Genomic DNA, 25,035 nt, shown 5'->3' with positions numbered 1-25,035 from the left:
GCGTCGCGTCGTCGCGTGCAGCTGGTACGTGCTTCGGATCCGGAACACGGAGCCCACGGGTGCGAGTTTTACGCCGTGGATTCCGGCCAGAATATTCGCGCGACGATTATTTACAACCGGGTACTCCCCACCGATCTCGATCATCTTGAAATATCTTGTCGCCTCCGGGATTCCGAATATTTCCCCGTTGCGTTACCATCGTCCGGTCTCCAGGCTTCCGAGGAACTTCGCAAAAATTGATCAGATCGGTGCAGAAGTTCGTGCCGGATTTTTACACTGACCTAATATTTCATACTGCGCACGATGTTACACACCAAGGCCGAACGAGTCGTATACAGGGCGTTCCGCTCGAGGACTGCACCAGTGGTCACGAATCTCCTCTAGGTCTACGCGCTGCCATGATTTCAAGGTGACCTTTCGTTTATAGGGAATCGTATGTTTTTTTAAACTGCGAATCTTCGCGCAAAATAAAAGTTTTGCGCATCGATTGTAAGCAACAAGAGTTAAGTGAAAAAGTTTGGAAAATATACCGATTGACTTTTTTCATAGATGCATAAAATCCGCAGTCTAACCGGTGCGAATTCATTGAGCAGTATAACGTGTTGATTTTCGAAGGTCATTCAAGGGCGTTCGTCGCCATTCAAGACTTCCCTCCGGTTAAACGTTCCCGAAGTTCGAGGAATAATTGCGTGCGAAACTTCGAATGGGACATCCTGTATGCATAGAGAAAAGTTGTTCGACATCTTCGGCGTCTCTCGCAGTTGTTCGGCAGCTGTACAGCAAGTAATTAGCATTCTGGCGTTTCGACGTGAGCGGAAGCAAAACGGAAATGAAAACGATATCGAAGCTGTCCTCCGCTCGCAGCGTGTCATCGAGTGGACCATGCGGAATCGCGAGGGCTTCCTAATCCGAGAGACTTAGGCTGCCGCTTGATGGCGCGTCACCGAGGCTGCTCAAGCTCGATTTGTTCGCAACTGATTACGAGGTTTTACGGAATTGCGCGCGATCGATCGATCACTCTAGCGTGCCTTTGTTCTGGCTTTGGCTTGGTTCGTCTGAACCAAATCTAACTTCAATTTTGGTCATCCAAATTACTTTAGTGGGATAAAATAAATTCTGGAAAGGAAGAAATTCCATACATACACGAACCAGGTTGCAGCCGGAGGGTTCAAGCTGAAAACCGTGAAAAGATCATTTTGTCCGGGTAAACTTTGTATGTCATGAAATTTTTGATTTCCAACAAAGTTAAAGCTCTGTAGAATAAAGGTTGTCGCACACTAGACCGCACCGCCGCCCTTTTTTCTAGTTTAAGGACGTGTGGAGAAAATACATTTGCGTACACCCCCCGATGGGAGTTAATGTGAGACTCGAATCGGGAAAAAAACCACACGTCCAGGCGTCCAGGACTTATGCCTTTTCTTCCCACAACTTCTGGTACGCTGGAGGGCCAGACGGGGCCCCGCATTTCGCATTTCTCCTGTCTGGTTTATTATGCGAGCTAGCTCCACTCTCATGTTCTTATAGAACATGTCCAATAGACCGCACCGCTGTCGTCGTTTTGACTCTCTTCTATGTAGTTCATAGTTATATGCTCTAGATCAGGCATGGGCAATTTTTTGCTCGATCGGAGGCATTTCCAAGCGATACGGCATTACCGTCGCCACGGGGAGCGAGACGCGCGGCTGGGTGAAGTGGGGGTATCCCTTGAAAATGCCTTCGACCGAGCAAAAAATTGCCCATGCCTGATGTAGAACATAAAACCATGAACTACATAGAAGAAAGTTAAAACGGCGACAGCGCGCAGCGGTGCAGTGCGGTCTAATGTGCGACAACCTTAAGGCTTCAATATTGTTTCTTTCATTTGAAAGTTTTAAGCTTTTAAAGTCAAGTCTGTTCTTCAACAATCTCTGAAACAGCCGTCGTTCATTGGCTACTTTCAAGTGTTTCGCGTGACGTTTTCAAATGTTATTGAACAGTGTTTAAACATGTACAAACTTCAATATATAAAAATTTCGGAAAAATTGTTTCTCCACAAGAAATAAAAATCGTTTTGATATTTCAAGTGTTAAGAAGAGGTCAAGACGAGTTCAACGACCTACTTTTTAGGACCTTGAGCCGACAAATAACGTCAAAATAATTTTTTCCGGTTTTTCGGCCAAATAGCCCACGGTGGCATCGCCAAGAGTTTGTCTGTCCGGGTGGAATCGTGTTCGTCAGCACGATGGTTAAGTTGGCGGCGATCAATTCGGGTACGGAGCAGCTGCCGAATCAACTTAATCGAGCTAAATTCGAGACAACACCCGGAGGCGGTTCACCCTTTAATTTCGGAATCGATGGAGACTCGTTCGTGACCGGTTTAGGAATTGTTGGAACGGTCGACGGACAAATTAGTCCCGCGATTCCCCGATGAACGCGTGACAAGCTTGTCGAACGAAAGGAGCAGGACGGTATCGTCGATATCCGGCTCGTTCCGCGTCACAAATAATCGCGCGTCGCAAGGAACGACGTCGTTCCCGATATTCCCGACGGACTCTTTCGGCAGCTGCTCGTCGTCTGTCGAGGAAAAATGAAAATTTCGCGAACGCGTTCGAAGAGATCCGCACGGGTTCCAGGCTAATAGCCGAGGTTCGTTTCCCCGGCTACGGAGGCTCCCAGCGGATTCGACAGCCGCGAGACGCGTCGGCTGCGCCGCGATGGTCTTAAAATTCTAAATATTTAGATGGACGGGAAAGCGATCGTTACTATTCTAGGAAATGGGTCATCGCCGGTGTGCGACGGGAGCGAAACGCGAGCGTCATCGCGGAATCGCCGCGCGATCGTTCCAGCGTCGTCGCGTCGCGTCGTCAGGACGGACGAGGAGTTCCATAAAAACCGTAAGTGTTCGTGATTTGAGCGGTGAGCGTAATCGATGGTTGCCAGCTTCGGTCGACTTCGGAGCGTTCCCGTGGGAGCACGATACGCGAGTCGATCGGTAAATATTTCAATTAACCTCGGCGCCGAGGCGTTCGGTTTCCTATACGCGCGTATTCGACGTATAATTTCTCGGCGGGAAAACGAAGAGGAAATTTGATCGTTGGTGCGAAAAAAGTTCACCGGAAAACCGGAATCAAATTTGAATGCGATCTGCCGTCGAACACTCGCAGAATGCTCGTTATTGTTCCGCGAGTCAATTCGCCCGAAGATAAAACGCGTTCCACGTTTTCGGTTTGTTTTTCCATTCCGAGCTCTTCGGTTGCAACGCGAGCACTGCTTGCGAGACACCTGCACAAGCGAGCCGCGGGATAGCATTGTCGATTATTGTATTCAGCGCGATGTAACGCGCGTATATCATCGGTTTTAAAACACGCGGAACATCGGACTTCCGCCGGGCTAAGGGACGCGAGAAAAGTTTTATCGGAAGCTGTCAGAAGCTGCCGGCGGCTAGCAGTCCGCAGCTCGGCTACGCTTCCGGTCTATCAAAGGCAGAGTCCCGTCCCGTTTCTGCTTCGAGAGCGCGCCTCGCAAACGGAATTCAACGAAACGGACCGCCACCGTTCTGCTTCGAATTAGTCGACGTCTTTTGCTCAACAATCATTTTCTTGCTGTTGCAATCACTTGGGACATTGGTCTCAAAATGCATTTGTTTCGACCAATTAAATACCACTCGAGGAGCGTTTCGCGCAACTAACGTCGCTACCTATGGACTTTAACTATGGACCCACACAGTGTGGCGAGTTCGACCGAGATCGTGGCCAAAAGTAAAAGATTGTTGTCCGCAGTTTAAAAGATCGCAGCGTTTGTTACAACCAATATTTAATACGTACTTCCGTCGAAGATACGCAAGTTCGCAGTTTTGGTAGTTTTAAAAGATCGGCGATTTCAACCATAGTTGAGTGTTATTTAATTTTATTTCACTTTTTAAAGCTTCGGGAGATGAAATAGAGAAATCTACGCATCTTTCGTTAACAAAAAAGTTGTTGATCAATCGAGATCAAGCGTTCATTTCTTTTGGGAAACAAGCTGTTCTGCTTTATTTACCTGCGACCTGCTGCGACCTTATAAGTTGTCGCCATTTCTTCGCTAACCGTAATATATCTCGAAGACATTCTATTATCAAATATCAGCGGCAATTTTGTTGTTTGTAATTCATATGCTACGGCACAAGAAATATGGGAATACTGATTTTCAAGAGAGTTTCTTGTAATTTTCATATCAGATTGATAATCAGCGACCCGGAAAACCTCAGAGTATCAATTTTCCACTAAATCGGAGTACTGGTTCCCATTTTGTCCACGTTTTGGCGATTTCCGACCACTGTGCGATGCGACGCGAATTCCTCGGAAACGAACGGTCGCAATGGGTTTCGTGGACGGCGCGATTTAGCAAACGAATGACCGAAACGCAAAGTGCTCGATCGGCCTTCGACAAGGCCGTGACACAGTGGTATCTTGCCGTGCCAGTCGGACTTGGCTGCGAAAGAATTCGAAGCGCGTCGCGACGCAGAGCAGAGTCGATCCGGGCCGGGCCGGGCCAAGCCGAGCCAGCCCGCGACGATTTCTCGAGCAACTCGGAGACACTTGCGTCCCGAATCGGGTAGGTAGCCGGGTAACAATTCCATTTTTTCGCGGCCTCCTTAGCCGGCGGACGTTTAATGGAAATTACACTCGGCGAGGAAAACGACGAAAGGCCTTTCCAAACGAGGCACTCGCGCCCGACGAAAGGAAAACGCGACGAACAAAAAGGAGGATGGATAAGACCAGTGGTGCGACGCTTGGGACACGAAATCGTCGTGATACGAAGCTGCGAAACGAGCCGAATGAAGAGTTAGGAGAGAGAGAGAGAGAGGGGGGGGGGGGAGGGAGAGAGAAAACGGGGTTAATAACCCACTCGAAAAAGCCTCCTTCTCCTCGGTGGCTGCTGGTTTATCCGCGTTTCTCTAAAAACGAGCGGCCCGTTAACGGCAGACAACGTCGGCCGGAACTGGAGGAACGAGACTGTTCCATTATCCGCATAATTGTCGTGTCCTCCTTTGGTGTTCGCGCGCCGTACACACTGTAATCCGTGGACCGTGAACCGTGGAGCATAACCGTATTCCCGCGAGTTACGAAAATTCTACGGTATACGTAGTATATCGTCGTATCCTGTATCGTGTTCCGTTCCGTGGCTGGGATATTTCTCCCGACGCGACGTGACACAGGGACGCAGGGGGTAACAAATTGGCCGATGGTGCACCATGCAATTTCATCTCGCGCGCCGCGGATAAAAAAAACAACGTAAAGCGTCTGTGAAGCGTCGTGTACGCGTTCCCACCGAATTCATACCGCGACGCGATACCCATCGGTTACGAGAAATCGATATACGGGTAGCCGAGCCGAGAGAAACGAGAATTCGTACAAAGGGTCGCGAGTTGAAAGAAATATGGAAGGAACGACCGAATAGATGTATATTAAAAGCCCCCAGGAGACCGGGTTCGGAAGGAATCGAGGCTCGGAGACGCGGGACCGCTCGACGTATGAAGTTTTATTGAAATCCGAAGTGCGCCGGATATCCAATATGTCTTTAATTCCCCGAACACGGTCCCGCAGAAGAGAAATTCCGCGGTAGCCTCTCCCTCAACTTCTCGGAACCACGCGAAAAGATAACCGAATCGAATATTGTCGCGTCACGAGTCTCGAGTTTCGAGCCGCGCCACTCTCGAATTACGATAGACGATTTCGGTAATTAATGGATAGTTCGCGTTTTCACGTCGCGGCCACGTGGAACGAAGAATCGAGTAGTCTGACGGAAACGGTCGACCACTCGACGAGGCTTGATACTATTTATTTTGGTAATCGCGGCGAACGTGTGCGACACGCACGATTGCTTATCGCTCCCGGCCATCGCGATTATCAAGCCGACTCCTGATAACGCCGAACCGCTTCAGAGATAAAGTTAAAATTCCGGTCTTTTCTTCTCGGTGTTAATTTAGGAACGCAATTCAGCAGAGATCTCGAGATGCTTGAGACTGGACACGTAAAAAGGACGACAATGATTTCCTCGTAGTATTGTTCGACCAGCCAGCATCCACGCACGTGTCCGGGGCGACTTGTGGACCGCGTAGATCGCGTTGTTCGCGTTGTTCGCGCGGTCCGCGGTTGTTCCGAACGATTCGAGTGCATGTTGAATGGACGGCCTTGACCCCGACGACAGTATTTTCGTGATCTAGCCGCGCGTCCTTCGCGCGCACCCGAAATAACTCGGCCGGCACACAGGCACGCGTCGATTCCAACAACACCGTTGGCACAGATGCACACCTGCCGGCATCGGTAATTAAACGAAATAATGGAACCGACTGCTATCCTCTGCATTCTCAATCCCGCCCCCGCAGATCGTACCGATCGACGGGAAACGGATCGATTCCACGCGAGAACTCCGTCTGTTCCCCCCATAAAAGAAGGGCAAATCTTTCCATGCGGGGATTGAAAGGACAAAAAAAAACAGTTAAATGGCCGCGATTTATTTGCTCGGAAAGCTTTCGGACCTAATAGCTTCCCAGTATTCCTCTGTATCCTTTGGCGAGATACGCAGGAGCTAATACTCTTGGGTCAAAGTGGGAACTACATAAAAGCGTTGGTAAATGGGGTCGGTCGGATTTCTATACAGGGTGATTCTGGAAACTGGGACAAGTTACTGCTCTTTTTTAAGTAAACATAGACACAAATGACAGAGGAAAAAATCATATGTCGTAACACGTCCAAATTTCCTATGAACTTATTTTCTATGCGAATGGACCGATGCACTTTGTTCTTAAATGCAACCCGATTGAAATGTATCCAAACTCTCGATATGAATTGTACAAACCAGTGCCGTGTTTACTCCGACACAAAATTATCAAATATCTCGTGAAATATTAACATTTCGATGACCTTGGGTTAGTACTTTCATACTTAGGATGATAAAATGGATCGGCGGGTTTAACAAAAAAATTTGGGTTGCATATCACTGTATCCCCTTCCATATTTCAGCATAAAAGTACTTGTTTGCTTAAAAATGGATATAACTATGAAACTACCCAATATAATTTAATGCAATAAGAATCATTTTATAGCAGTAATAATACTAATTCATCAGTAAACTGCGGATTTTATGCATTCATGACAAAACTGAGTAGGTGTAACTTAAAATAGCGAAAACATTTGAAAAATTTAAACATACTAAATACTATAGTATCTTCAACCAACTGAACATAATAGGGAAGAGAATAAATTTCTATTTCACTCCAGTTTGTTGCAGTTCATGTAAGAAATTTCTATTTTGCATAAAGATCGGCAGTCTATTCATCAGTAATAACTGTGGCAAGAGTTTGATACCAAGAGCGTTAAGTTTTTACATACCAGACTGAAAATACATCAGTCTAAAGTCCAACTTTGCAAAAACTAGGGCGCACTTACCCCACTCCACCTTACCTTCACTGTTTTAAATTGTATGTACCCATTTTTGTCATAAATGCATAAAATCCGCAGTCTAGTTATGACATATGATTTTCTCCTATATAATTTATTTCTTTGTTCGATCAAGAAAGAGCAGTAACTTGTCCCAGTTCCCAGAATCACCCTGTATACCGATATACGCAGTTTCGATGCTTCTCCCTCTTTTCTCCCTCGCTCTTTTAGATCCCCTTCTCCCCCTCTCTTCCCGTATGACGTCGCCAGTAGACAGAGAATCAACTCCGATCCTGCGCCTGTTCCTTAGCGTCCGTTCTAGCTGGTTCGGTTTCGTTTCGGGTCAACGGAGGTCGCGTTTCAGGGAGTGCCTCACGCATTTCCCACGCCGCCGGGTTTCCGGGTTTCCAGGTTACCGAAAATGATACGCCCACCCCCTGCGGCCCTGCCTGGTTCTCCAGGCTTCCGACAAAAAAGGTTCGCCGACGAGAATCACCGAGGAGACTAATCGTCATGTGGACGGTCGCGCGAACGTGGTTGTATCCCGTCCATGTGAAATCCACTTTACTGGGGAACAACCTTATATGACAGAGAGTCAGACTCGCGATGAATATTTCGAACAGAATTTACTAAATATGTGTGTGATCCTTTAACCCCTTTCCGTATTTTAACGAGTTAGACTCGTGACGAAGATTTTAGACAAAGTCCAACAAATGTGAATGCTACGCCTTTCTTTCTAGATGAAATAAAATTTGATTTATTAGGCGTGCAAATAACTTCTTTCCTCTTTTTTCCAAATTTAAGATTGTATTACATAAATACAGTACAAGGTTACGTCTCAAAGTAATCACCCTCATTCTCTATAACCTTCTCCACCTGGTGGGTAAATTATCAATTCTATCCTTGAAGAATGACGGCTGCTTGCTGGTTTCGAACTTATTCTGAGCTGAAGTGTTCCCTCAACAAGTGGTGTTGCAGACTGCGAAAAAGATGATAGACTGACGGGGTCAGGTCGGGAGAGTACGCCGCATGTGACAGAACTTCCCATCCCAACACATAAATTGTGTCCCGCGTTCCTTTTGCAACGTGTGGCCGAGCGTTGTCGTGCTGCAAAATCACAAGTCTTGTTCCTTGTCCAGTAAACGGCCGTTTCTGCTGTAACTGGCCGTATAAATTCATTAATTGATTTTGATAATATTCGGCAGTTATTGTCCTTCCAGGTGGAAGCAGTTCATAATGGATGATTCCTCGGAAATCCCACCACGCAGACAGCAAAACTTTTTTGCAATGCAAGTTCGGTTTTGCCACTGAAGTCGACGGTTTCCCGGGATTAACCCATGATCTCCGTCGTTTAGGATTGTCATGTAAGACCCATTTTTATCGCCATTAACAATTTCGTGCAGGAAACTTTTCCTTTTATGCCGTTCTTATTCATTTCGTTTAATTCAAGGGAGACCCATTGCCCGAACTTCTGAATCTTGCCCAATTGTTTCAGTCGGATTGATACTGTTTGTCTGGTGACTCTCAATCGTTCTGCCAATTCTTCTTGCGTCTGGGTCGGGTTTTCGTTGAGCAATTCCTCTAACTCACCGTCATCGAACTTTCTCGGTGCATCTGAACGATCGTCGTCTTCCAAATGAAAATTTCCGACTTTAAATCTTTGGTACCACTTTTCCCACGTTCTGTAAGATACAGCGTTCTCTCCCAGTGCCGCACAAACCATTTCAGTAGCTTCAACAGCAGATTTCTCAAGCTGGAATGCAAAGTGTAAGCAGTGACGTAAATGATGCTTCTCGCACGCCATATTCTTTGAAATTGTTTCATTGGACTGGAAACTCTTAGAGCGCTCATTACGACTCTTCTTAAAGCTAAAAGAGCGCTCTTTCAGTTGGCACTACAATCGGGAAATAATTCGAATTCAGTCAGAAGTTATGATCGTAGAAAGAACAGGGGAAGGGACTTATTTGCACACCTAATATGTAGACCACATATACAATAGAAAATATAAGTTTTCTTTTCTCATCTACGACATACCTATATTTGGGGATAAAGACATTTTTAATCGCTGTAACTGTCAAGAAAATGTTACGGTATAAGGGGTTCAATTCAGATAGAACTAATAAATGCATATAGAAACTTGATTCTTCTTCTGCACGAGAAAGATGTTCTATCCACTGCGATCGTAGAATAAATCGCAGTGCAAGGGGTAGATGGTATCGATTGTCTAAGAATTGTGCTTTGGGGCTTTGGTTCTGTATCTTGGAGACGTTACCGCGAGTTTGCCTGTCCTTATAAAAATTGCCGCACGGGTTGTCAACAGGTCTTCCCGGTATCGGGAGCTCGTCGCGGTGCGGCACAGGGCGGCTTGTCGCATCGATAATTGTCGGAACGGGTGTAATGCTGGCGGATGGGGTTCGCGAGAAGGAAAGTGCGAGAACCAGAGGGTCTGGTGGTGGCTGGGACACGATAAAAAAAGAGAGAGAGAGAGAGAGAGAGAGAGAGAGAGAGAGAGAGAGAGGGTGGGCTGCGCCTCGGGAGTTGGTGCTCGAGCGACGGGAACGCCTTGGGGTCTCGATGTCTACCCGTTGCAATATCGGCTCGTGGGAATCGAGTGGGCACTCGTCGGAGATGGAGGTTCCTCTCGATAAAATATATGCGGAAGAACGAGGCTTAACTACGACACGAAGGTCCGACGAGTGCTCCGTAAATAACAAAGCGTCGCAGCTCGTTCCTCTAACAAGAAGCACCCTCCATCTTCCCCGTTAAATTCTCTTTTTAATTAAACGCGTCGTGGTCGCGCGAGTCGGAGCATCGACTCGCGAATTCGATTTTATCTTCGCGACGCTGACTTATCCGCGTGTCTCGTATCTCGCGGCGAACGTTATCGTGGCGCAACCGTTGACCGGACAAGGCGCTCCGTCACGAAAGATTTTGCGCGTCATCCTACTGGACGAGTCGCGCGTCGCCCGTATCGCGTATCGTCGGAAATCTGTCGATGTTCGCCGCGACGCAATTGATTCGAGACAAGTCGAGTATACATAGACATTCGAGTAGCGATGTTATCGGCGGAATCTCGCAGTCTCGAGGGCTTTCTCGGCGTATCCGATTCCTTCGCGATAGCTCGTGCAAACAGCCGCGACCGGGCGGAGGCCGCTCGATACGCCGCGGCTCTGTCAAAATAAATATTACGCCGTTTGTTTGCAAACGATTTCAACCCGATCACCTACGAAAACTCGATTTGACGGCGCTTCGCGAAAACTATGTCGCTGGTGGTTTGCTCGTGCATTTTTAACGTATATTACGGTGCTCTCGCTCTCTCCGTGCTTGCAGTATCGTAACCGAGTCAAGTTTTAAGCTTGTATGCGCGTTCGACGCGAGCACGTAGCCCTCTTTCTCTCTGTCTTTCTCTGCTCGCCTAACGACGCCCGGTCCGGATCGATCTCGCGATTCGAATTTTAAAGCGAACCGCGAGGAACCCTGGGAAGGGTACACGGTACGATCCCTTCGGTATCGACACGTTCGGTACAGCGGAAGAATTTTTATCGGATTCCCATCGAAGCTCGCGTCTCTATCAGCCTCCGTTGGAAATTGTGAGGAAAGCGACCGCGGCCACGCGGTATTCCGCTGTGCGACCCATTCCGCGTGTTACATTCCTCCGACTTGCCCTTTAGCGCTTAAGGAAATATACTACAATCGACGTAAGCACCGCACGACTACAGCTTTACGTGTCGTTCGATGAAAAACGTTCGAGGACTTGGAGAACATGGCTGGTCATGGCTACTTCTGAATACACTTCGGCAGAGGCAAGACACCGAGATAGACTTATCGAGGCTTTTCTCGAACAGCCTCTCAATTTCAGAAAAGATTATAGTATTAAATTAATCTAAACTATTCGAACATTACACGCTCGTTAGTCTCGACAACGCCACTACACGTTCGCCGAAAGATACTCGCGGCTCGTTATCGTTCGCTGCCTATCGAGCAATCCTCGTGACATGAAAAGATAAAGTGCGCCGCGGTACGTGTCCCGACCGGATGATCCACTTTCACTCGGACTCGAGACTAATTTCTAATCATCGATCATCCGTTATCGCCGGTCTGCCCTGAAATTACGATGTGGCGCGCGTTGTTTGTCCGCGATCGAGCCATTCGGAAATACCCCGATGCATTTTTCAGCGACTTCGATCCCGCCCGGGATCGGAGTAATCCCGGTACGGCTGGCCGGTGTCTGTCTCGGTGATCGACACGATCCGAACAAGTATATGTATATTACAAGTCGGCTCTCGAATCTAGCTGGCCAGCTTCGAATGTTTCACGAATTCTTCGGAAAAGTATAGCAATACATGCTTCCAACAAGACTCGAACCCACGCCGGATAGGTTCGAATTTTTGCCAAGTACATATTCCATGTTTGAACTCTGGCCGAGTAAATTCGAATCTTTTACGAGTACATACAATTTGTTCGAGATTCTCGTGTATGTACATTGTGCTTGAATCTAGATTTCAATTGTATAATGATTGAAAGTTGAATTTGAATTTAGATTTCAATATAATGATTTAAAGTTGAATTTCAATTTAGATTTCAATATAATGATTTAAAGTTGAATTTCAATTTAGATTTAAATATGATGATGGAAACAGTTGAATTTGGATTTAGATTTAAATATGATGATTGAAATAGTTGAATTTGGATTTAGATTTAAATATGATGATGGAAACAGTTGAATTTGGATTTAGATTTAAATATGATGATTGAAATAGTTGAATTTGGATTTAGCTTTAAATATGATGATTGAAATAGTTGAATTTGGATTTAGCTCTAAATATGATGATTGAAATAGTTGAATTTGGATTTAGATTTAAATATAATGATTGAAAGTTGAGTTTGAATTTAGATTTCAATATAATGATTGAACGTTGAGTTTGAATTTAGATTTCAATATAATTGAAATAGTTGAACTTGGATTTAGATTTCAATATACATAATGATTGAAAGTTGAATTTCGTTTTAAATTCGGTTGCTGCAAGTTGAATTTGGATTTAGGTTTAAATTGATTTCGGTTGAATATAATTTAAATATAATGATTGAAATAGTTGAATTTGAATTTAAATTGAATATAATTTAAATATAATGATTGAAATAGTTGGATTTGAATTTAGATTTAAATATGTGCCGATAATTATGAAAGTGGTCTAATTGTAAGTAAGTGATACATTTCTTAATTCGAAAAAATTGAAATGAAAATGATATTAACACTAAATGAATTCCACATATGTTGAAATAACAAGCTATCGAACGGTTCATTTTTGACAATGTCATCAAAACTACATTGAATTAATTGAGTTTAAAATAATGTGACGTAAATAATAAACTCATTTCTTTTTTTAATTTTTACTTGGACCACTTACATAATTATGGACACAAGTGCATATTGAACTTGATCCCATCCTCGATAGGCGCATATAGCCGCTGGTCGAGCCTGTTGCGAGTCGGAGCAGCTCTCTGACGCGACGGGAGATTTCGATCGACGGGACTAGAAGAAAAGGGAACGTGGTGACGAGACGCGACGCGACTCGACGCGACGCTGGATAGTAGGCTAGTAGGGTCAAACAGGTGTGATCGTTCTCACGCAAGTTACTTCTTGCGCTCGGTTTGATCAATGGCACAGTTCTCCGTTGAACCGACACGCGTACCTACTATGTATCGAGATCGGATCAATTTTCGTAGTAAATATTTAGGGTCGGAGCTCCGCGAGCGCGAGCTACTTATAGCTGGCAACTCAATTGGATTCGAGTCAGTCGACAAATTAAAGTGCATCGATCGTGTTGCTAGCTCCCGAAAAGTTAAAGTATCTCTGCTCGGTATTCTCGATGCTGAAAGGATGAAAGCGGTGACTACGTTTTCGGGTTGTCTGGTTGACAAACGCGAATGTTGGCCGATTACCATTCGGTACGATGCCAGTTGCCGATTATACGCGCTCGATCGAGCGGCATCGAAATTGCGTAGCGAGAAGAATGAAACTGTCGCTGCACCGGACAGCGTCGGGAACTCTGTCGCGTTTCTTTGTCCGGTGTGTATGTGCTCGGGGAGGAAGAAGCGTGCGAACAACGAGTCGCGGTGCGCGGGAAAGCCGGCGCGGCGTTAGCTTTCTCAAAAGCACTTGAGTCCCGCTCGGGTTTGTAGAGTTCGCGCGAGTGTGCGACGAGTTTGCGAACCGGGCGAGCGGGCGCGGCGGGTCTGTCGTCGAGACGAAACGGTGCCAAGGTACAAAACCGTCGCATCGACGAGATGCGTGTCGAGAGCGTGTATGCAAACAAGCGGCTCGCTGGTTTATTTTCTCCTGTGGCACCGAGACCACTCGTCGGCGCAACGACCGAATCTCTGCCGTCTTCGACCCGTCGAAATTACCCTAGACGAGGGAAGGTCGATCTATACTATCCGCGCAGACACGGAACGTAAAACGTAACCGATCAGACAGATATTCTTCAATGCATTTGAACCGCACAGACACGTACCGACACTTCTATTCAAATGCGTTGTAGAATATTTGTCTGGTCGGATACGTTCCGTATCTGTGCGGATAGTATAAATCCACCTAGAGACCTGACGACAGAAACCGTGGTTCCGATCGGCTCGAGAATGCGCCGCCGTCCGTTCCTCGAGAGAATTACGGAAGGAATAAGATGCGTCGGATGTCCACGTTCGGCCCGTCTTGGTTCGTCAGAGATGGACGAGCGTGATTACCGGCCAGACAATGGATGGTTTTCATAGCATTATTCTCGTTATTACGGAAAACAGGACGCCCACGCGAAAATAGCATGCTCGATCGATAACCGGCTGGCCGTCGGTCGTCGCTGGTCGACGGTTCTCCTTCCGACCGCATAATTCCAGCGATCTCGACCAGACGTATCGCTCCTGGCAACGATTCCGCGCATCCGTCGTAAATCACCGTGTACCACCTGTGCACCCGCGCACAGTGGGCTGGAGTACGTGTTTTTCACGCCCCAAAATGGAATTTTTCAAGTTTCATTTCTTCGCCAACTTTATGTATGTACATCAATATTTTTATGTACATCCATTTCTATACACATCAATATTTACGTACGTCACCCTTCACAGCATCAAAAGTATTGGCCATTTTAAATACATTACAGCCGTACTTTCACGGTTCAATTACTTCCTAAGCATTAATTCACACGTAACGTGACACATGTGCGGCAACCACGACGTAGAAGAACATGAAATCATGAGATTCGTCTCAAATAAATGCTGGAACAATCACGAGGCGCAGCGCGCAAATTTCAAGTGCAACCATGAGAGACTGATCCTTTCCATCGAGAATATTCGTCCGTGGCACGACGCGCGTCGTGTCGCGCGCTCGCGAGCTTCGCGAGGTTAATCGTTTCCAGGGAAATGAATTCCCCGTACGCGCGTTCCTATGTAAGTCAAGGGGCCGGTCTATAGATCGTTCTCGTTTCGTTGCCGGAAAACTCGCGTGGAAACATCGCAATGCTGAAAAAAGAAACACAGCCTCGAACTACTTTGCCGCCGCGTCGCTTGTCGCGGGATTCGTCGATACGGAAACGGAAAGAGAGAACGCGGAATCATCGGGACGTTCGATCGTTTCCGATCAGCCGTGAACCGTCTCCCTTCTTCAGCGTCGTATTCGTATCAACGTGAACGCATATGGTCGCGACGCACGCGACCTGTTTCCTACGCGAACACGTTAGGCCGACATTAATGCACCGCGGTGTTTCGTGACTCTGTTGTTCATCGTTTAATATTCACGTGCTCCTGACACGACGTCGGCTCGTTGCCGACGCCAACGTCGACGCCATTGCAGCCGTCGAACATCGGCTACACGGTTCCCGCTTGCTCGAGCTTTTCAACAACCGATCGCCTCTCTCTCTCTCTCCCTCTCACGCTTCATCCTGCATTGGCTCTCGGGAAAATTTGCCTCGGGTGTTTTCGAAACGAGAGGTGACGGATTTTCGTCATGAGAAACGAGCTCCGAAGGGACGTAGAGTTTCGGCGAAAGTCGGATTATCGTGCGCTCGGTGTTTTCGGATTCCCTCGGTTCGGTTCGGTCCGGTTCCCGCTGTTCCCACATCGATTGACCGACAACGGTCCGCCATCTGCGTCCGGTACAGACGAAAGTTCGTAACCAGGCCTTTCAATGGGGTTTCGGAAAAGTTTCGACGATTTCCTGTAATGAAAGAACTTTGGAGATTTTTCCGACGAGGCTTTCTCCCACCGGCGAAATTCCCGTGTATTGTTCGAGTCCCGGGAAGAACGCGGAAGCCGCGGAAGGAAGTTGCGCAGCTCCGGCAACGGTAATTGCCATTGTCGCGAGGCCGCGGGCCGGAAGCCGATGGGAAGGAAATGCGACGAGCGACGAGGACTCGTTTCGACGGTCGGGTTGATTCGGTTTCGAAGACGCGGCGAATGGACGGGCTAGCCGGCGGGGCTTAGCGCGAAACGTTCTCGAATCGGGCCACGGGGCCAAGGTTGAACGCCGTTAGGTTCCTGGCAACACCCTGACGCGACGCGACGCAACGCGCGGTCACTGGCAATTCCGAGGAACGGGCGCGACTTGGCGTCGCGATCCCTCGAAATCGAACCAAGACTACCGCAACAAGAGTTCTCGGCTACACGGAATTCCAGCTCCTCGTAACGACCGACGGTTTTACTCTCCGTGTCTCGGTAGTCCTGCTACGATCGCGAACGGGATCGTTCGCCGCGAAAAATAGGTCAAACACGTAGAATAAGATCGTTTCGTTGTTTATATAGGTACTCTAGGACAAGTAGAAACTATCAGTCACGAACAGACGTGTTAGCCGATATATCTCCTGTGGCGCATGATAACACATTTAACCCTTTGGACTCGAAGCAATTTTAATTCTGAAATCAAGACGTATCTTCCAACCTAGAAAAGATCTTTTTTACACATGATGGTACATGAATTTTTAGCAATTTATAGAGCACAGAAGAATTTAATAATTATACTAGTCACCATTCGAGTGCAAAGGGTTAAGGTGCAGGGACCAAAAATAACAGTTATTCTAAAATTTTCTACGATGAAAATCGTTAATAAGAAGTTGATTATTATTGAAATTCAAGATAGTGTACACAAAATATAAAGAAAAAAATTCGAAGAACAATATGATTAAAAAATATCGATTTTTATACTTTTTGGTTACAAATAACTGTTATTAGTGTCCAAAAAATTGGATCCTCCTCGATAACTGTTATCGATGAAGAAAATCTGTTTCGATTGCTCATAACGGTTATCAATGAGAGAAGTTCCTTTCGATCGCACATAATAATTATCGATGAGAGAAATTGATTTCGATAGCTGATAACAGTTATCAATGAGATAAATTTATTTCGATCGCGCGTACATAACAGTTATCGATGAGAGAAATTGAAATCGAATTTGTTTTCACTTGTTCATAATAATTATTGATGAGAAAATTTATTTCGGTTACTTATAATCCTTATTTGCAATCAATACGATTTTAGTCGATGAGATACTTGTTATTCCATGACTGTTTTCTTTTTCGTTATAACAGTTAGGGTCCCTGTTAAGGTGTAATGTAAAATGTCGGATCTTTCGTCCGCGCGTAGGAGATACATCGTGATGCGCGCGTGTTTCAACAACTTTCAACTGGTATTCTGTATTTTTAATCGATTTTTCATGAAAGCGTGACCTTGTTTCTGGCCGCGCCACTCACACCAGGACACTCTCCGTGTCCTGGACAGTAAAAATCGAAACATTATTACCTCGTTACGAAACATTGCGTCGTTCCCCGGCCATCAAATAGTCTAAGAACAGGAAACGCTGCGATCCGAGAGTTTTTACTGGCGAGTCGTTCCAGCCAACTACCACCGTAGTCGCGTTCAGCGTTGGTTTATCGCGCGCTCGAGGCGTAATTGCAATTCCGATCGCAATTTTCGTTGCGACGCGTGCACGATTATCGGAAGTCCCCGCGCTGAAATTGTGCGCCGGGGATTTCGCCGATAGTTGTGTATACATGTGTACATGTTATCCAAAAATCTGATCCGGGATGTATGTTTTTCAGATGGCAGTTCGGATCGGCGAACGTTGAGAGCACGGGCACGAGCGCGAGCACGAGCATGAGCCGCTGAAGGGGTGCTTTCCGGCTCGCGAAAGTGGACGAGAAGTGGCGGCAACGCGAGGAAGATGAGAGTCCCCGAAAGTTGAAGTAAAAACCTGCACAACGAACAGCAACAGCCTGCCTCGTCCATTGCGACCAGCCAAATATCTCACGTTAAGGTAGACACTCGTCTTGTTTCTTCCTCTCTCCCGGTTACGACAGAATTCAACAAAATTCAAGGAAGAAACAACCCTCGATCGGTGCCCGCGCGGTTGTCATCGCACTCCTCCGCTCCGTATTAAAGCATTCCGGCCACGGCTTTGTTTCGTTTTAAATTTAAATTTGCTCGGGCGCGCGGACGTGATCGCGAGCGTATCGGAAGGAAGAAGAAGCCGGAGGATCGGAGGGATCGGTACATCGGTGGATATCGGTGGATCGGAGGAAGGCCGGGGAACAAAAGTTGCCTCCCGACTCGGGATCCGAACCGCGCGCGAGAAACGTGACCTGAAACATTTATTCCGATATCGGCCCTCTCCCTGTATCCTCGAGATTTCTTCCTCCAGCTCCAGCGATTCTAACGAGAAACGTCGAGTAAGAGAGAGAGAGAGAGAGAGAGGAGGCGGCGCGGCCTCTTTGACGTTTCCCCTTGGCTCGCTAATCTGGCTAAAGGGCCGCGGTTCGCCGCAGAATCTCGGATCGGCCGAATCTTAAACGGGAGCATCGGCGTGTAGCCCTAAACGGCGTCGCGCCCTTCGGGTAAAAATCCCTCCGGTAAGGTATTCGCTGCCCGGGTAAATTGAAGCTTAAAGGTGCTCTTTGACAGAGGCGACCCATGAAAATCGGGTTGTTTCATGCAAAGAGAGTGCCGCGCGGCGCTTTGATGTCTGACGAACCGTGAACCCCATCCTCCGATCCATTATTAGCCGGTCGCTAAATAACTGCCCCGTCCTGTTCGCTTCTCCTCGCCTCGACGTCCTCGCTCGATTCCGTCGTCGGTTTATCTTTCACGCGTGCCGATTAATTCTTCCCCTTTTGCTATATGCCACTGGTGCATCATCGATCACGCCGCTGCCTCGGAAAATTCCCAAAAGTCTCCACCGGGGTATGCGGCGGTCTGGCCGTAGTCGAGCTACTCCACTGGGAAGGAGTCGCGCGGATCGACCTCGCTTCGATCGCAGGCGAGAAACTTGGAAAGTACGTCGGGGTGATTCGCAGCTCCGTGGAGAAACGTAAACCGCGATAACAAGGAACGTCGACGGTCGTACGATCGGGGAGGAACCGTCGAGCAGCGAAAAACTTGGAAACTCTTTATCACGGTTCGCCCGTGTTTCTTCTCCGTGGACGCGGCCGTTGCTCGGCCAATTCGCGGCACGAGTCGACGGTAACTTGGAACGCTGGTTCCGCGACGTTCGCGCGTCGATATCGTCGAGTTGCTCGAGGATTAAGCGAGTATCCTTCGGCGGGAAGTTGTCGAAACAAGTTAGAGCGGCTCGGGGTGGAAAGTCGCCTAACAGAATCGGCGAATGCGCGTCGACGGAAATTTGAAAGTTTTCCTCTCGGGAAGCCTCGCAAGGACGGAGACATCGCGGCTGGTTTCGGCGCGGCTGGGCGAGTCGCGCTCGTCTCGAGGAGGAGCGCGCGAGCAATCGAAGAAACAGAACCGATTAAGTGGTTCACGGCGAAACCGACGACGCGGTGACCCGGTTTCGCGGGGCTAAAATCTCGTCCTTAACCTAGCTAGTTAATTCAGCACCTTCACCTTTGCGTGATGTTATCGACTTCCTTGGGGCCGGGCGAAATAGGGGATTCCGTGTTGAAGCCAGATCGGCGAAAGTCCTCCGGATATAAATTCTCCGGCGAGTTACGTTCTGCCCCGCGAAACCGACGACGCCGACGACGACGCCAACGGCGATGTCGACGCCGCTACCGACGTTCTCTCGTCTCCGGTCCATCCTCTCGAGACGCGGCACAATCAAAGGACGAGATGGAGAGAGAGAGAGGAGAGAAGGATCGATAAACGAATTGGCGCAATTTTGTCGGACGACAGAGGAGAACCGGACAAAGCGTTCGATAAGGGGCCGGCGTTGTTTGCGCGCGTTCTCGCCGTAGAGGCAAAGGACCTTGTTCCGGCTCTCGATCCTTAATTACGTAGATTGAGCGAGCGTTTCCGTAGAAATCCGAAAATATTACGTGTCCGTGCCAGATCGACGAGAAGCTCGTTCCGGAAAGGAGAGAGTGGGAAGCGCGGCGTGGCGTCTCGGTGTCTGCCGTGCTAGATACCGTCTCGTCCGCCGTTCCCAAAAGGGCCGGAGTTGAAATTTTCGGTCGATCGTCGGGGGGTTCTCGGCGTCGCGTCGCGTCGCTGGATGGCAGGGCGTTCCGAGTTTCAAAGCGATGCGGCGGTAAAGTCCATCGAACGCGCGCGAAGGTACAAAGGGGGCGGCTGCTCGTCGAAGCGGCTGCGGACCGTAAGGGACACACAGGGCCATCGAGCTGCGTCGATCGGCGTTGATTTTTTTTTTAGCGTTCGCTCGGATCAAGGACGAATTCGCGAGAGAGCCCAGAAGAAGAAATACCGGACAATAAAGCGCCTTTGAAACGAAAGAAGAATGCCTGGGAGGAGGGTACTTTGGCCGTGAGAGGAGAGCATCGGACGGCGAAAAGTATCCTGCTGGAGAGAACGAAGAGAAGAGGGGAGGAGAAGAGATAAGGAAAGAGGAAAGAGGAAAGAGAGGGAGGGAGAGGACCGCGAGAAGGAGAGGGAGGCAGAGAGCGCACCGTGGAAAGGAGCCGCGGACTCAGAATGGGACAGGCTAAACCACGTGACATACTCTATAGCGTTCCGTGCCGCAACGCCCCGTATTGATCGAACGAGCATCAGCTGTACGGTTGGCGGTAACGTACTCGTTTACTCGTAGCTACCCGCCCGACGAGCGACCGTCCGTCCAGCGCAGCCCGCGACCAGCTTCGCCCAATCGTTTTCTCGCTCCCATCTTCTCTCGAGGACTGCGAGAAGATTCGCCGACGAGAATGGTCGAGGATCTCGCGCGCGCGTCGAGATCTCTTTTGGCGGAGGTCGATTCCGGAGTCGTGGTCCCAAGGTTCCGCGATGAGGACCCGTCCGACGAGGATCCGAGGAGGATTCGAGGCGAGGGGCGGAAATCCTCTTCGACGAGCAGTTCCGCCGCGCCGTGCGCCCCGGCTAGATATATATCGAGCATTTCCCGCGAGAAATAAGCCGCTCGATATCGAGAAGCGGGCCGGCCTATAGACCGTACACGTACCTGGGAAACCGATTAATAAGCGTCGGCCTATAGTTAGACGAAAGAGTATCGTTGTCGTCGGTGGCGTGGCAACCGCCCCGTTCTTAAATGGATCGCCGCGCCACCGGTAACCCGATTGTTGCCGGGCTTTTTCGACGAAGATTACCCTCTAAGCCGTCGACCATCGCTCCCGGGATTAACTTGGTTTCTCGCGATTACGAGGAAAATTGGAAACGGCCCCGCGGCACGGGATTCGGTTTCGGAGGAGCCATCAAGACGACGCGACGCGAGAACCTCTCTCCTGTACTCGTGTTTCGGAATCCGCAGATTCGATGCCGCACGGTTCGCCGCACGAAGAAATTGGAAATCGCGCAATCCGCCGCGCCGCGCCTCGTCGTCTCTCGCGCGCGCTAGAATGAAACGAGCCCCCTTCGACGCGAGGCGTCGCGTCGATCCGACTCGATCGAACAACCTGGCACGGTTTCAATGGGTCACCGTGTAACGGGGTAACGCGGAACTCCGACCGTTCCGTGCAGTTCCTTTGACGACGTCCCTTTCGCTCTCTGCCCGCGAATAAAAGAATATACACCGTGGAAACGTCCGTATCGATTCGATGCGACTCGAGAAGCGCAACTGGTTGATTTCCAATGGGTCGCCGCGTGACGCAACAAGATCCAGCCTTTCCGAGGAGAAAACACGCGTGCCACTTGTAAAACCGCCTCGAGGCCGACTTGAAAAGGCCGATAGCGCCTAAGAGTCAAAAGAGATGCGAGATGCGAGCTGCGAGTTGCGACGACGCCCACGGCTACGTCTTCCACGGAGCAACTCGATAAACTATCCGCACCTCGACGGAAACAGTTTTTCCCTCGGTCGATTCGTTTTCCGATGCTGCTTTCCCAAGGGCCTTTCTCGCGCGCCGTGCCGCGTCGAATTAACGCGTTCGGGACGATGCGTTGACAGCCCGAATACCCGAATACGTTTCCCGATACGGAAAACAAATAAAAATGGAAGACTCGGCGTCGATCGATGCCGCGGCAGCTTTGACATTTTTATTCCCGCCGCCGAATCAACCAAAGCGTTCACCAATATTGTTTTAGAATGCCGCCATTCGTGAAAACTGTTTGATTTCAACCCTTTGCAGTCGGAGCTATTTTAACTTGAAAATTACACATTCCTTCCGACCTAGAATCATTCCATTGTATATGATTTTGTTCATTTTATGAATATGAAACTGATATGCTAGGTCGTTCGGAAAGTCATTTCGTTATCCCAAGGGAACATGAAAGCCAATATTTTATCATTTAGAGTAAGTTTAATGACATTTCGTTCTTTGTGAACTATGACATTTTACTACTTCGTTTGAAATAAAAAGTGTTGAAAAACGCGAGAAAAATGGTAATCCGATGGTAAATCCTCTCCTTAAACAGCAGACAACTTCTTATGTCATCGATTTTTTCCCTTGCGCCACGATTTTACGATTTAAAATAAGCTTAATGCGACTGCTAAGGACTGAACTTGCTGTAATTCCCGTATGAAATGCAATGCGTAATTAGTCTTTGAAATATAGAACGAATTTGTTGTTTAATTCCGGTCAGGATTTCGGCGAAACTCGGAACTGTGCGACGGCAGCTGCACCGAGCGATCGTTTAATTTCTGCCTCTCGGTCCGAGCAACTCCTGTGCAGAGGCACGATCGACCGTCCGTTCTAGTGGCTAAGGTTTGCGAAACGGTTAGCGGAGCGTCCGTGCTAAGCAGAAATTAGTTTGCGCCGTTATCGTTTCGAGTTGGAACCGCGCGGGACTCGTGGGAGCCTCGTATTCGAGACGAGGGAGGCGAACGTTACGAATCGTTCTCGATCCTCCGGAGAGCCGGTTCGCAATTTAACGCAGCCGAGGCGCAAACTTTTGAAGCTCGCGCGCTGCCAACAAAACCGCGTCGCGTCGCGTCCCGGACGAGGAACGACGATCGATTAATTATCGGGGACGATTGAACGTCGCTTCTTTGCGCGGGCTCGAGACCCATATTGGATTAGAAGCCGCAGAGCTCGAAGACACACCGATTGCCAATTTGACGCGGGAAAAGGCTAGTTTCCCGTTTGCTAGACGCTTCAAATCGAGGTTACCGGATCGCGCGAGCCGAGCTGATGGGATTCGAGGCAATTAGGGACGACGCTGCGAAACGACCAAAAAGAACCTCGGAAGAAAGCGGTCCTCGACATCTTGGCGACGGTGCTCGGCAATTTTTTGCCTCTGGAATCAGCGAAAATCGGAAATCGTATTCACGATCATCGTCGCAAGAGCAGTCGAAACGGAGCGAACCGACCCACAGTGTGACCGATCACTGATCTAGCTGTTCAAAATTAAGAACGTGCTTTTAATGACCGATTTTAAGAAAAATCTTGGTGTCTATGGCGAATCGAAATAAACTTCTCCCATCGATAACTGTTATGATCGATCCAAATATATTTCTCCCATCGATAACTGTTATAAGTGATCGAAATGAATTTCTCTCAACGATAACATTTACCAACAAGAGAAAAAATTTTCGGTTACTTATAATCCTTGTTTGTAACCAATACGATTTTCGTCGATGAAATACTTGTTATTCCATGACTTTTTTCTGTTTGGTTGTAACAGTTATGTTCCCTGGTTAAAGCTTAAAAAAATTTTAACGTCGTCGAAAATTCGACTTCACTTCGTGTCGTCACGGTTTCGAATCACTATGTGACGTATCACGGCTTGGGAATACCGCGATCGGTTGTCGTCGCGACCGCTGTATCGCGGAAAACAGCGTGACGGGAAGCACGAGGCGCGAGGGATTAAGGCTTTTAAGTCACGGTGATCTCCGGAGAGATTAAGTCGGGATATTGGGTTCCCGGCTGGAATTCTTCGACGTCCTCGGGAAAAGTGCCACCCCCCCCCCCCGGGATTCTAAATGCTCGGAAACCGAAATCCGAGGAATTAGCGACGCGTCGGCATTTAGCCGGCTCCCCGAGCGCCTGCCCTAAATACGAATATAGGCAATAGACACCGGGATTCCGAGGCGGGTCGTTCCGTTCTTTGAGAATTGAGAGCCGCCCTATCGTAGCGGTGGGGAGAGCAAGTTTTCTCGCAGGTACGGCGCGCGGCTGCAAATTCAATTTGTTCGGCCGATACCCGATTAAACGGATTTACTTTAATTCGCTGAAAACGCGCGGCGCGGCGCTTCGCCCTTCGTCCGCCCGACGAGGTTACGCTGATCCCCGTAACGCGTTTAATGGGCCGTTTAGATCGGCGAATACTCGCTCGTCCATCGCCTCGGAAAAAATTCTGTCCTCGTAATAGGAGACGAAAGGTAACGAACCGTGTAATCTCGATTCGAAGCCGGTATAAACGAACATTATCCGGAATTTCGACCCTACACGTATGTAGACTACTGGTGCCGACCAAAGAAAATCAATGGAAAACTTTCAGCAAATCTTGAACTGTTTCAATCAAGATTAATCCAGATTTAATGCGATAACTAGATTACGGTCTTGTGCATTTATGATCGAAATGGCTACGTTCAATTTAAAGCAGCGAGCATATCGAAAAGATTTAAGAACGCCAGTGTGGAAGTTTCAGCTGAATTTGTCTGTATGAAACGACAAGGTAAACAGATGTTTTCTTATTCAAACTGATGAGTTAACGATTACATGTACTGCGTAAAATTAAACTTCAATTAACCTTAAGCTTAGAAATATTAGTTGCCCAACATTAAAGCTTGTTAATTTCTTAAATAACTGTAAGCTACGAATTTAATTTGATTTAATGTTGACTGTGTATGTATGACTATGTATACAATACTGTAATTTACCACAGTGCAGCAGAAATAGATCTCAGTTGAGATCTGAAATGCTTAAAATAAAAGAAAAAACATTTACATATTAGATATCTCGGTTGTGTGCTTCGCATTAAAAAAATAAAGGTCACGAAGTTTCGAGTAAATTTACTCGACAAACGGAAACTGTGTCAAATTGACACGAAGGACGGATGGGGGGTTAATAAGATAATTAAAAGACGAAATTATTTGGCATAAAGATACGCAGTTTAATGATAACATGGATCGGACCTATCGAAATCCTCCCGACCAAATTCAACAAGTCCCATCGCACGAACAAACATTCACAAAATGAAATGATTTTTGCTCTACTTCTTCGAGCACTCCGACCTCGTTTAGCCTACGTTTATCTTCGGTAGTCTGGATACTAGGTGACGATCGAATCGACATATAGTG

General features: G+C 47.9%; 1 protein-coding gene across 11 annotated transcripts in view; it reads left to right on the top strand.

Annotated features, from left to right (window-relative positions):
• Phcl-1 (pH-sensitive chloride channel 1) overlaps nucleotides 1–25,035 on the top strand; it is a 79,583-nt gene that overhangs the window by 14,315 nt on the left and 40,233 nt on the right. For all 11 annotated transcript variants that reach the window (XM_076439269.1, XM_076439262.1, XM_076439261.1 and 8 more), the window contains exon 2: nucleotides 17,483–17,697. The gene's annotated coding sequence lies outside the window, so the exon portion shown is untranslated. The remainder of the gene's footprint in view (nucleotides 1–17,482; nucleotides 17,698–25,035) is intronic.

The sequence above is a fragment of the Lasioglossum baleicum genome, chromosome 15 (assembly GCF_051020765.1).
Source record: "Lasioglossum baleicum chromosome 15, iyLasBale1, whole genome shotgun sequence".
NCBI classification, from domain to species: Eukaryota; Metazoa; Arthropoda; class Insecta; order Hymenoptera; family Halictidae; genus Lasioglossum; species Lasioglossum baleicum.
The sequence above is the reverse complement of the archived record's forward strand: the minus strand, read 5'-3'. Positions and strand labels throughout refer to the sequence as shown.